This window comes from Vulpes lagopus, chromosome 7 (genome assembly GCF_018345385.1).
Source record: "Vulpes lagopus strain Blue_001 chromosome 7, ASM1834538v1, whole genome shotgun sequence".
Classification (NCBI taxonomy): domain Eukaryota; kingdom Metazoa; phylum Chordata; class Mammalia; order Carnivora; family Canidae; genus Vulpes; species Vulpes lagopus.
In genome coordinates, this window is record NC_054830.1 from 43,368,082 (window position 1) to 43,380,772 (window position 12,691).

At 35.2% G+C, this 12,691-nt stretch overlaps 1 protein-coding gene across 11 annotated transcripts in view; it reads left to right on the top strand.

Moving 5' to 3' along the window:
* Positions 1-12,691, top strand: part of CNTN4 (contactin 4) — a 913,336-nt gene that overhangs the window by 391,946 nt on the left and 508,699 nt on the right. Inside the window, exon 4 of one of the 11 annotated variants that reach the window (XM_041761630.1) lies at positions 10,389-10,458. The exons of 8 other annotated variants lie outside the window; for them this stretch is intronic. The gene's annotated coding sequence lies outside the window, so the exon portion shown is untranslated. Of the gene's footprint in view, positions 1-9,830; positions 10,350-10,388; positions 10,459-10,490; positions 10,682-12,691 lie in introns of those variants that run through there. 2 more of the 11 variants (XM_041761636.1, XM_041761637.1) reach the window with 2 other exon arrangements.

Below are 12,691 nucleotides of genomic sequence, written 5' to 3' on the forward strand. Positions count from 1 at the left end.
CAGATGGTGATCCACACTACATGGCTGAAATACAGATCTTGTTACTTGTCTTCTGTCCCTAACCATCTAGATGACAGTGGGAGTTAGATTTGTACATGGGCTTGTCCAAAAAAGTTAGATTTTAAAAGATGTAAGCAATTTTCCATTTAGGAGAGCCATTGTTAACTATACTATACTTTCTGTGAAGTGTTATAAAAGGAAGAAAAGTTAATTGAATGTTTCCTTTGGATATAAATTCATCTTTTTCATGTCATCCAAAAATATATTGGCACTGCAAAATTCTACCAGTAAGAAAGCCATTTAATCTGATTACACTGTATATGCTTATAGAAAATTTTTATTTAATTAAACTTGCTTGCTTTTTAATCAGCTCATTTCATTTTTACTGGGATATTGTAAATTCTTAGATATTCCAGGAAAAACCTATCTGGGGATTTTAGAAGGCTTAAGAACAATGCCCTATTTCCCTGCAAAATTTAGAATCAATTAGGAGACATACTTAAAAATCACACAAATAGAGATAAAAATACGACACTAATTACTGATAAAGGGAAAATATAGCATATATTTGTTGAAAGAGTGGCAATAATTCACTCCTAAATTAAATAGATTTATACACCCAGTTACTCGTACACGTGTACAACTATGGTTGTTTACAAAGGACAGGCTCTGTACTGCATGGTCAGAAAGCAGAACAGAAGCCCCCTTCAGGAAGGTATAAGTTTCTGAAGAAAGAGTAGAAGGAAATGAGATGCTTCTGTCTCATTTCTTCTTCAAACTCCTGGGTAAAAGTCCAAGAGTACTATTCTACCATTATCCCTCTAAAGGGGAACATGTAGCATGGGTAATAAATGCTTCCATTTTTTACATATGTATTTCATTGTGTTTCTTTAATACAGTTTGCTGTCATCATTATTTTTATCAGCAGTGATCCAAAAACTTTAATGAAAAGTCACCTTCCCTTATGAGTCACATATAAAATCCTTAATTTGAAATCTAAGATCCCCCTGAACTGGTTCCAGAGTCCCTAAAATCTTCACTCATGGTTGCATTCCCATGGCATTTGCACCTTTAAATGACTTAGCTCATCATTATGTCTAGAAAATCCAGTTTGGTACATTTTCCTATACACTGTCAGTGGTTCTCATATTGACACATACAGTGAACAATTTAGTGCCCTTTGTTCATGAGTGTATATGAATAGAGACCTAGCCCATATTGAAGGGATTTGGGAGTTAAAGTGGGTTTATCCTAATAAAAGTATATATTATATCCCAATATAATATAATATGAATATTATATCCCAACACTATTGCATGTAAAAATTTCACATATTTTCTATTAATAATATTTTAGTGGTAACTTCTTTAATACCATTTTTTCTGATCTTGCCAACTGTATTGAATCCTGAAGAGCCAAACTCTGTTATTCTCTATCTTATGGCTCTCTTTCTTTCTTATAGAGCTTAGGTACAATGCTCTATAAATCTATATTCATTGAATTTAGTTGTTGATTACTTATCTGTTGTCTTTCTCTCTCCCCAGGATATAAACTCTATAATTGTTGTCTGGCTCACCAGCACTCAAATAAATAATAAATATATGTTGAATGAATGAATCTCATTTACTTACTTTCCCACTTGTTCTCTCTCCTCTCTGCCTTTCCATGTTACCAATAATCAGTTATTCTTTAAATTAGAAAAAGATGAAATAATTTCAAATGCTCCATTGGAATATATTAAGTCAATATTGATAAAAGGTTGTTTATATAATGAAATATGATTATGAAGCCAATTCATTAAGTATTACTATTTTATTTCCATTTTATCTTTTATTTTTATATTTTACTTATTGCAAATATGTATGAATATTTACTACATGGAATTTGATAGATGCTTAGAAAATACTAATTGCATTTGTGGCAACATATTAGTTAATAATAGGAGAGCGATTTTTGGGTCTTAATGATAATTTTAGTTTTGTTGTTTTAGAAATTATCAAAATGTTTTCCAGAGTGGCTGTATCATTTTATATCCCTGTCAGCAGTGTGTGAGTCATTTAGTTTCTCCACATTCTCCCCAGCATTTAATGTTTCCTTTTTTCTAATTTTAGCTATTCTGACAGGTGTGTATTATATCTCATTATGATTTCAGTTTGCATTTTCCTAATAGCTAATGAACATCCATTCATATTCTTATCTGTTTATCCTCCAGTGAAATGCCTGTTCATGGGGAGGTTTCTTGCTCATTTTCTAACTGTATTTTTTCAATTGTTCAGTCTTACAGTTCTTCATGAATTGTAGATTCTAATCCTTTAATGAATATGTGGTTTGAAAATATTTTATCTCATGATACAGTTTGTGTTTTCATCTTCTTACCAAAGCATTTCTCAGAGCAAATGTTTTCAATTTGATAAGTTTATATTAAAAACACTTGATAAATATTTTTAACTTATCAGTTTCTCCTTTTATTGACCATGCTTTTGGTATCAAATCAGAACTCTTTGCCCAAGCCTAAATCCTGAAGATTTACTCCTATGCTTTTTCTAAAAGATTTCTGGTTTTATATTTTGTATTTAAGTTCTCTAAAACATTGAAAATATTTCCTGGTGAAGTTTGTAGGTGTAGGAAAGCATTGTAGGCAAAGGAGAGAATATATTTGCGTGGAGAGAAAAAAATAGCATGGGATTTTCAAGGAAGAGGGGAACATCCTGATAAATGTATGTAATATAAAGCATAAATCATTGGGCAAAGGAGGGTATTAGAAAGGGAACTTTGTATGAATTGGTACCATTTGGGTTTTACCAGGTAATTGATAGGGATCCATTGAAAGACTTTAAACAGGAGAATAAATGTGTTTAGATTTCTCTTTTGGAAAGGATACTCTGACATCAGTGTGGAGAATGGATTTCAACCAGGGCTTTTCATTTTTTATTCATTTCCAGGTGAAAAATGCTACAACAAAATAGAATGGTTTAGAGATCAATAAATGGCACAATTTAAAATGTCTGAAAGGAAATCTTTGCCTCCTTAATATAGAGTGCATTCTGAAGAAGCTGAAAGTGATTCTACTCTGATAAGTGTAGCATTAGTATATATGGAAAAGGATGTCTTATTATTCAACTTAAGACATTGCTACAAAGAGTGATATCCAGGTTTATCCTGACATATACCTTCTTTCCCTTAAAAAGAAGCACTTAATTCCATATTTTTCTGCCTATCTTCATGTTTTCTGGAAATAGAAGAAATTTTCATGACTAGCTTGGTGAGTTGTTACTGGCTTCAATTTCTGAGAAAACTTCAGAAACTTGTTTTTTTTTTTTGTTTTTTTGTTTTGTTTTGTTTTGTTTTTTTTAATGGCACCCATTACCACCACTCTAATGTTATGTGAGAGGGTTGAGTGAGTGGGATTGGATCCTTTAAAAAAAGAAATTGACTGATTATTAAGGTTTGTGAATCCAGATGTTTTGTAATCATCATTGCAAAAATTGATCAGTCAGGGTTCATCAGTGTAGGCTAAAATGACCAAGTGGAAGGCAATTGGAGAACATGATACTTATACATTCTTGAAGTATTTTTCAATTGTTACTTACTAGTTACAAAAGTAAAGTAATTTATAGTTTACTTTATATAAAGTATAAGAGAGGAGTCTGGTGATTAAATTTAATACTCCCAATAACAGGACAAACTGACAATACCTATGCCTGATGCAGTACACCAAAACACAATGTCATCTACATATAGAGAATATAGTAAATGATAGTTTTCTATCAGGGTTAGATTTCTTGGATCAGTTAATTTCTTTGTGGTTATGTAAGGGAAAATCCAGTTCTTTGGAAAAACATTATTTGGTGAATCATCGTGTTGTACACTTTAAATTTTATTTGTCCATTATACAACAGTAAAGCTGAAAAACCATTATTTGGTGAATTCTTTGGAGAATTATTTAAAGATAAAGTGCCAAGATGTCTGTTACTTATTCTTAAATGATTCAGAGGGAAAAACAAAGTATAACAGTAGCAAGGAAAGAGGGAAAAGGAGAGGAAAGGGAATAAAAAGAGAAAGCAAATATCAAAATGTTTACATTAGTTGTGAGTCATTATCATATGCGTACTCATTACACCATTCTTTCAACTTTACTGTAAGTTTGGAATTAAAAAAAAATTTTTTTTGGCCAAAAGGGAATCCAGATAATCAAGTTTAAACTGAGTGTTCTATATAGTCTTGTCCAAAGTTATTACATTTATATATTATTCTAGGTCAACTCTTTCCAACAATTTTAAGGTTTAATACACTTGCTTTACTTTATACCAGCTTGTTTAAAGTTACAAACTTAGAACCACTGGTTTACTCAGGGAAAACATACTGAGGACCATTTTTGGTTGTAAACATAATTGGAAAAAAATTGTCAATAAAGAAAAATAAATATTATGCGTGATAAAGTTTTAGAAAACCCAAACCTGCCATATATTAGCTATGAGTCCTTGGACAACTCATTCAGCATCTTTGGTCTCAGTGCCTTTATGAAACGAGAGTAGTAAAGACATCTACTTCATAGGGTTGTGGTAAAAATTAAAGTAGGAGGATCCCTGGGTGGCTCAGCAGTTAAACGTCTGTCTTTGGCTCAGGGGGTGATCCTGAAGACCTGGGATCGAGTCCCATGTCAGACTCCCTGAGTGGAGCCTGCTTCTCCCTCTGCCTGTGTATCTGCCTGTCTCTGTCTCTGTGTGTCTCATGAATAAATAAATAAAATCTTAAAAAAAAAAGAAAAGAAACAAAAGTGAACTGAGTCCCCTCATGTAAAAGCCTGCACAATGCTTTTTGCAGTTGATGGAAGGGATGCCAACAAGTAAAATGAAAAGCCCCTGCAATCTACCCAGCAGCGCCTACACTCCCTGGAGCCAACAAAAGAGCTCAGCACCAGAGCTGAAGAGTCTATAGGGCACTACATTAGTGATAAAGCTGATTATAAATAATAATGACCTTAGTGGGTGATGAGAAATGTAGTAAACTTTTTCTGAGCCAGGCAAGATGATGTAGGGGATACTATATAAATGCATAAAGTTTGTAAGAAAAGCAGATGCTGAGAGATTTTATTTCTCTTCCTAATAATTTAAAATGGACAATGAATCTAGTAGGTACTCCATAAATTGTTGTTGAGTAAGTAAACAAAAATTTTAAATTCTGAATTCCTAACTAAAGTCCATAAATTGAAGCATATTTACATTTAATCCCAACTCTCTATTTAAACTCTACCTATTTCAAGAGTAAGATCAGATTCCTGACATGGAAACAGAGAGAATGATATCCATCTGTTTAGGAACAGAGAGATAGTAAAAAACAAAACAAAACAAAACAAAACAAAACCCCACCATATATATGCAGTTATATGGAGCTCAACTAGCTAAAGAGTTGCCTTCTTTGGCTCCCATGTCAGGGTCTGCTGGGAGAGGGTAACATATACTGGGCTGAGATTCATTTTTATCTGTTCTATTTGGTTTTGTGAGAAGCAGAACAGGGAGGTAAAGGCCATATTGGGTACTTGTTAGGATTTGGTTTTTGTACCTACTGATCATGCCACTGATTATTTGTTCTAAGGCCCTGCTTATTTGCACTGAGAGACTTGGAATTTTAGTACTGTCTTGGTTTTTCAACTAACTTATTATTGTACGGTGCACCCCAGTGGCTCAGCAGTTTAGCACCACCTTCAGCCAAGGGCCTGATCCTGGAGGCAAGGGATCGAGTCCCACGTCGGGCTCCCTGCATGGAGCCTGCTTCTCCCTCTGCCTGTGTCTCTGCTTCTCTCTCTGTGTGTCTCTCATGAATAAATAAAAAAAAAATCTTAAAAAAAAAAGCTTATTGTACTGAATGTGGTAACTTTTGTGAAAGCATATTAAAAAGTCTGAAGTTACTTCCAAGGCAAAATGGTGTTTAGCATTGCTACTGCAGCTATCCTTAGAATAATCTCATTTAAACCTGGTCAGTTTTTAATCTCAGCCCTGAATTCTTTGAAATTCTAACTATGAGGATCCCACATGCTTCCCTTGGGTCAGGGTTTCTCAAATGTGCCATTATTCACTTACTGGGCCAGATAATTTTTTTTTTCAGAGTCGGCTATATACCATAGGATGGTTGGCAGCATCCCTGGCCTCTACCCACTAGATGCCAGTAGCACCCACCTACACCCTCAGTTGTGACAGTTAAAAACTAGTCTTTCAAAGCTTTCTATCTTTGTTACAAGGAAAATCAGAATCTTCTGAGTAAAAGGATTTTTTCTCTTTAGATGATAAGAAAATTTGTATGTGTTCTCTAGCCATTACACTAAGGATAAATACTCCAGAGAGTAAATGAGATATACCACTTACAGAACAATTTTTCTATAATGTGTCCCTCCTCTTCTTGCTGTCTCCCTCTCTCTACACTCATACACGTGTATGTACATGCATACCTTAAATTAATAGGCGTTTTTTGCTAATGGTTATTCCACATGCTCCAAATGGCAGCAGATAAATATTGAGGCATTTTTCTTTTCTTTTTTTTTTTTTTTTTACCTAGCTCATAGGACAATTTTATGTCATTGTGACATAATATTTTAAAATGGCTATTTTTTCCCATAGACTGTTTTGTGACCCTGGTCTCTGTGAGTCATTGTTACAGGAATCTGATTACTTCTTGGAAAAGAGATAAGGCCACAGACTTCTCATGTGGATCCATACTTTTGTCTTGCTTCTCGATTATTTTATTACTGGCTCCATTGCTTTTGATTGGAAAATAAAGTCCAGTCAAGCTGCTTAGATTGTCATTCCAGTGGGTGCCCTGGGCAGTGATTTCTGAACCATTCATTCCTTTGAAATTTTGTTCTCAGCTGGAGAAATGTCGCAGTTGTCTTCGCTTTTGACTCTGACTTTTAGTGAGTGAGGCAAGGAATAGGAAATAGGAACACCTTCTAGAAGGAACAATGAGCAGCTGTATGCATATCAGATGACTTACTGCTGAAGATTCCAAAACATTAAAAAATATTGATTAAGTTTCAACCTGTTGGGAAATTATTGCCATAACTTTCATTTTGCCCCTAGATTTGCTGAGGCTCAGAGCTGTATTTAACTTGCTGAATCTTGTGTTATGGCCAGAAAGAGACCTCAGGAGCCCCATTCCCCAGGTTCTTATTAGCTTTGACAAGAGTGTTGTTAAAATTGCAGACTCTTCAGAGTCCCAAAGAGATGCAGTTTCTTGCAATTTCTATGCAAAGTCTAAAACAATCTCTGTATATATTTTGGCTTCTGAAATACATTCTGAGGTAATATATCAGGCTATACTGTCTTTGTGAAGATAATTTCTTTTGTTTGTAGTTGCTAATCATTTTTCTTTTTCTCTTCCTCTTTGCTATATTTATTTTGACATTAATGTTGACTTTGACCTTAAAGGAAAGAAATATCAGACGTTTCCCAGATTTAGGCTTTTATTATAAACCACTTCATATTTTAAATGCTATGTCTCAGGGGAGAAATGTATGAAGAATTGATGGAAGTTAGAAATTTTTAGTTAGTAATTATCACCTACCATTAGAAACAAGTGCAAATCACATGATGTCAAAGTGAATCTATCACATATCATAATCAAAGATGAATCAAAGTAATTACCAGCCAAACAGGAATTGAATAGAACTTAAAACCAATTAAACTATTTATTTCGACTGTGCCACTGAATAAACACTTTAGTGTTTTAATTTGTTCCTTTTTTCATTTACTGCAGCAATATGTTTGCTAATATGACTGAGATGCACAATTGCTATTTAATTAACCTATTTTTGTCAGCACCTCACATGAGCCGCGTGAAGTAGATGTGCTAAAGTCTCAATAATAATGAGCCAGATAAAAATAACAAACATGAAATTTATGCCAGTCATTTTACAATTTATGACAAATTGTAACAATACTTAAAGAAATAAGGAAATAGGTTATCTGAGAGAAACTTGATTGAAAATACTTCTAAAAGCATGTTGAACCAACAAAAAATTACTCTAAGTAAAAAATTTTAAAAGTGCAATAATACTGTTTCATCATCCTCCACTTTGTTTTATTGCTATTAACTTTTGATAGTAAATTTGCTTGAGGCCTTGTCTCTGGTTTGGAATAACTGAGTTTGTAATGGACGTGAAAAGGTCTGGCAGGATGCATTTTACACGAGAGCCTCTGTCCTTGGAGTGAGTTACTTTTCTGGGTATTGAGTAAAAGATCATAAAAATGTCGATTTTCCCTTTATTCCCTAAGGCCAGTACCAAAACCCTAAGACAATTTGTGTGATTTTGACCTTGTTGATACACATTTTTCCACATAAAAAAGGTAACTGATAATGTGAGGAGAAGCCCTAACTTTTTTTTACTTTTGAATAGTAGGAGCATAAGAAAGAATAATTTCATTAAATATAAAAAGACTCTCTCCCCATGAACTGTAGTATTCTGGCAATTGACTCATGAAGACCAGCATCTACCTGGACTTTTGGCTTTTCATCCAGTTTTACAGTCAGTAGATATAATTACTGAGGAATTAGATAAAATTATTTTCTGCTCAGCCTGTCTTTTTTTCTCTTACACATTTATAATTTACTCACACTTCATAATGGCTTCAGTTCTCTAAAATAGCTGCTTATTAGCCAATTTATCCTGGTACCCACAAAGGTATCAGAGACTCCTACATTTGGGACAGTTTTGTTTTGTTTTGTTGAAGTATATCTTTATTTTATTCCCATTTTTCTGGTTGCTGTTAGAAGTGTAAGCTAGGGTTGCCTGGGTGAGCATCTGCCTTTGGCTTTAGGGTATGATCCCAGGTTTCCAGCTTTGAGTCCTGCATTGGGCTCCCTGTGGGGAGCCTGCTTCTCCCTCTGCCTATGTCCCTGCCTCTTTCTCTGTGTCTCTCATGAATAAATAGATCAGGTCTTTTTTTTTTTTTTTAAGTATAAGCTAAAGGAGGTCTGCTTTCTAATTCTTAGAACAATTAGAATGTTTTATCTGTGAGAACCCTCAGAGGTCTGAACTAAACCCTGTTTGATAAGAAAAGGAAGTCTCAGAAAGGCAAAGTGTCTTGTAGATCACCTGATTGTATAGCAAACTGAGAATTACAACTTAGGTTTCTGCCTAGATTTTATCATATAGGGTCATTAACTAACTACTAGGTGCTTTGTGGGTATAGAATTTGAAATCACCCCATGGGTGCCTTGATCACAGCCTCTTTCTCTCATGTAGAGTGCTTTACATCTCTAACTCAGATTTGCTTAACTAAGGTCAAATTTACATTTATAAAAGGTCTTCAGGGGTAGCAGGTAGCATATAGGGGCAAAAGTGTAGTGGCTTTTGAAAATGTTTTGGTAAATGATCTGTTTGAAAATGTTCACATTCAAATACTAAAATCTCTACTTTGCAAACCAAGCCTGTCCGCATGCTATTACCACTTTGCAACTCTTAACTGCATCACCATGAGGACAAGTAATGAAGAGCATTCATTTATGTAAGCACAATCAACATCAGAGTTCCTTTTAGAATACTTGTAGTTCCTTTTAGAATACTTTAGCAAGTACAATGCTAAACACTCTGTTTTGAATGAGCTGGACTGCCAGTACTTAAGAGGACGCATATCTTTGGGGATATTAAATGCCCCCATAGATACCACCTTTAGTCCAACTAGTGTCCCCAGGGTCTAGACCTGCAAAGAATATACAAATGCATGTCTCAAAAAATCCATAGGGGAAATGAGACTGCAGCCTGTAGCCTTCCTGGGAGCAGCAAAAAAAACCCTAACAGACAAACCAAATCACAGGACAAATCCACCATATGCACCAAACAACCAGTGTAATTATGTTCTATAGTTGAGGAATTACATAAATTGCCCATTGGGAAGGAAACCTTAATCTCTACCCCTCCCTTGAAATCTATAAACAGCTGTGTGAGTCTCTCTATTTTTGAAAGGTTGAACACATTTGATCAGGGAACCAACTTGATTTCCTAATCAGGTTCGATGTGAGCAGAGCCAGTTAGAGATGTGTGTGATTCTCCCAGTGTGCGTCTTTGATTCATGCGCTAATTATGTCGATCCTTTGGGGAACACAGCCACGAAGCTGGGTCCTCCTTGATTAATGCTGGCTGAGAGCCATGCAGCACGCAGCGGAGAGCAGTTCAGCATATCTAGTCCCAGCTGAGAATATGGTCCCATTATCTCCCAGCTGCCTAAGCAATCCATAAGGGCCTGTTCTGCGTGGATGATCAGTGTAGTGGAAGCAGGGACTTGCTGAGAGCTGAAATCTCTGTTTGATTTGCTGTAACATGTAAAGCGAAACTGGGACATTTTACTTTACAGTCTGTAAGTATCAGGGTTTTTTCCCCCTCTTTCTCCCTACAGCTCCATGTGAATGTGACTTTGCAAGCTGCATTTGATTTGCTGTTCCATCGCTCTTTGTTGAATCAAGCTGGTGAGACAGAGTGTAATCTGTTTAGAGCTTGCTGTTTCTGTCAGATCTCTTTTATAATTTATTCATACAGGAAAATAAGAGATCTTTCAGAATGCTTTTATAGAAGTTAAGAATTATTGGTTTTATTTTTAATTTGGAAGCATGGGTGCATTTTCCGTGGTGCTCAGGATGGTTAGAGCATATGTTTATCTTCTTCTTTATCTCTGACCATTGCAATAAAAATGTAAGTAAAAGTAATATATATGTGAAGACATCATTTTACATGCACTTATGTATAAAAGAAGCATGTGTCATTATTTCCAGAATTTGTTTAAGATAGTTTATTTTGCTTCTCTCTGCTGCCACTAAGAAAGGTAGAAACAGGAAAGTTTCTCTTGTTTTTCAGTTGCATGCTGTTTAGAAACTTTGCTGGGGTGAGGGGTGGAAATGATATATTAGGAATATTTGCAGATATAAACTATATATCTCCTCCTTCATGCTGAGGGTCAGTGTTTCAAAATAAGAGGCTATTTTTTAGCTCAGTTTTGCTTTTGAATGTGCCACTTTTTATGAAGTGATGTTAATTAAAAAGCAAAAAAAAATTTAAAATCTGAGTTCATTTATCTTTCATGTGTCTCCAAGTGTAATCTGTCAAATTAATATTTGTTATCCTTGCAAGAAGAATTGATCATGAAAATGATATTAGAAATTAATATTGTTGATAATGTTTGCATAATGTCTCTCAAATGATCAATGGCATAGTGAAATTAAAGATTGTTATCACTATGGAAAGGGCTATGTGGATTTTTTGTCTGGGTTTCCCTAACCTAAATATAAATTACACTTTTCTTCCTGGATTGAACATAGAACAATTGAGCTGTTGTAAGAATAGAATTTGAATAGAAGAGGCTTGAACTGCCTGAACCAATGGCCAGAGCTGATGTGGTCCAAAATGAACTTGAAATCATTCATTCCTGAAAAGGGGAATCAAAGTGCCCTCAATGAGCTTGAGACCATAGAGTCAGAGGATCCTGTAATTTCCAGAGTGGAAATACAATTTTCCTGAATAGGCAGTAAGTCTCAAAGCGGAGAAAAACCACAAGCTGTGAAGTATGAAAGTGTCTCACTGGTGGGGACAGAGTATGTTCTCATTAGATTTGGTTGATAGGAACGATACAAGAGAGAGAAGACTTAAAATAGATGGTTGTCTACCTGAGCACAGGCATTTTCAGGCCTTGAGGTTTGGAGGGAAAAGGTAACAAGCTAATAAAAAACATTTAACATCTGGCCAGGTGGAGCAAAAGGAGAATGGTTGTGTTAACCTCTAGGTAGTGAGCAGTCCCAGGGCTGTCTGTGCAGAGAACTCTGTTTTTGGAAAAATACAAGTGTGTTTAAGGATGTGAATAACTGAAATCTGAAATGCAGGCAAGTGGTTTTGATGGTTACATTTCCCCTAAACAAAAGAATAGCCTCATGCCTTCAAAACGTAGCTGACTTTTTTAAGTGATCATTACTGATTGAGGAAGCCTCAGCTATTTAAAAAAAAAAAAAAAGTTGGTGTTTTTCTAACTAGTGCAAGTATATGATCTTGCAAAGATGTTACCTTGTTTAAAATTGTAAGAAGAGAAGGTAGTCCTATTTTTTTTATGTAGTAGGAATTTTTACCATTTGTAAAGAAGTATTGTTCTGAAGTAGTTAAGTTTGATTTTTTTTAAATTTATTTATGATAGTCACACAGAGAGAGAAAGAGAGAGAGGCAGAGACACAGGCAGAGGGAGAAGTAGGCTCCATGCAACGGGAGCCCGACATGGGATTCGATCCCGGGTCTCCAGGATCGCACCCTGGGCCAAAGGCAGGTGCCAAACCGCTGCGCCACCCAGGGATCCCTTAAGTTTGATTTTTATTTTCCATTAAACATTTAGAAATTTCATCTCATATGATGTTAATCATTTTTGTGGCTGGTCACCACAGTTATAAGAGGTTTTGCAAGATTTATAATGTGCTTCTGTTACTTTAGAAGTGTTTTGACTATTTTCTAAAAATTTGAATGATCTCTCCCCAGTTGTACTTAATCTGTAAAAAAGGAGATTGGATGCTCCAGGAGTTAGTTTAGGGTCTAGCCACTTGACAGATGGGGAAGTCAGATGTGTGTTAAATATGCTTTGTAAGGGGGTGCTTTTAAAGCCCTAGTGTTTTAATTGGTCTTCAAAATAAATGTAAAATGTTATAAAAGATAATAAAGGAAAAGGCTTAT